The sequence below is a fragment of the Gossypium hirsutum genome, chromosome A03 (assembly GCF_007990345.1).
Source record: "Gossypium hirsutum isolate 1008001.06 chromosome A03, Gossypium_hirsutum_v2.1, whole genome shotgun sequence".
NCBI classification, from domain to species: Eukaryota; Viridiplantae; Streptophyta; class Magnoliopsida; order Malvales; family Malvaceae; genus Gossypium; species Gossypium hirsutum.
Window position 1 is genome coordinate 97019139 of NC_053426.1, and position 1149 is coordinate 97020287.

The 1149-nt window shown below is 34.6% G+C and overlaps 1 pseudogene; it reads left to right on the top strand.

The window, feature by feature from the left end:
• The first annotated feature begins 609 nt into the window (after positions 1-609).
• Positions 610-706, top strand: LOC121225367 (uncharacterized; annotated as a pseudogene).
• Positions 707-1149: the final 443 nt, after the last annotated feature.

The window sequence follows — 1149 nt, forward strand, 5'->3', positions numbered from 1 at the left end:
ATTTAAGTTGTCCACATGTAGCTTGAACTTGTCGAATTTCTGTCCATAGTTTGCATCTCTTCCTCTAATCGGTCGAATCTTTGACCACATGCAGCATGGTCATTCTCCATGGTTCTTTGTTGTAATGGTGGAGGTTGATAAAGAGGGTTTGTTCTTGATTTGCACCTCCTTGATTACTTCCCCATTTGAGGTTCGAATGATCCCTTCAACTAGGATTTTGGGTATTTGAATAGGGATTTCCACCCCTATTGCCTATGTAGCTCACCACTCCGTTTGGTTTTTAGAATATGGCTCTGCTTTCTTCGATTTAACTGACGTCTTCAAACAATTAAGCTTTCCAAAAATTCATTAATACCAGTCATCTTCATTTTTCTCGTTTATAGGTTTTTCCATTGGAGGATTTTTTATCTTTAAATGGTTAAGCATTTCTAAAATTCTTTAGAGGCTTCATTGGGCCATATATACGAAATCATAGCCATATCTTTTATAATTTTGTAGGCTCATTTGTATGTGTGAAACATGAGAGATCCTACGACTGCTCTATCTAGGCTAAATTTGATATAATTGTCAACACCATTATAGAAAATTTTAATTTGGAGTCACACTTGCGTTCCATGGTGTGGGCACTTCCTTTGAAGAGTTCCTATGCCTCATACAGAGACTCACCTTCGTATTGTTTGAAATTGACAATTTCTTGCCTGAGCTGAATGGTTCTACTTATTGGGAAAAAAGTATAGAGAATTTTTTTTCTAAGTCGTTCCATGTTGTAATAGAACCCGATTCTAATGAGTCTAATCAATCGACTGCATTGTTGTACAAAGACAACGGGAATAACCAAAGACATACATTATCAACAGATATCTCGTTTTACTAGAAGGTGTCACATAATTGCAAGAAACACTTTAAGTGTTGGTTCGAGTCTTCCACCATATGCCACTTAAATTATAGCGTGTTTTGGATCATCTAGATAGTGACCACTTTTATCTCAAAATTATTGGCATGTTTATGTTAGGAAATGTGTCCATATTGTGGTAAACATGTAATTATTTTCTATTTATTTGAACGATGAATAAATAAATAGAGTTAATTTCACATTTCACTATTATATCAATTGTATTTCTATCTTTTATATTTTGCATGTATAGCGAA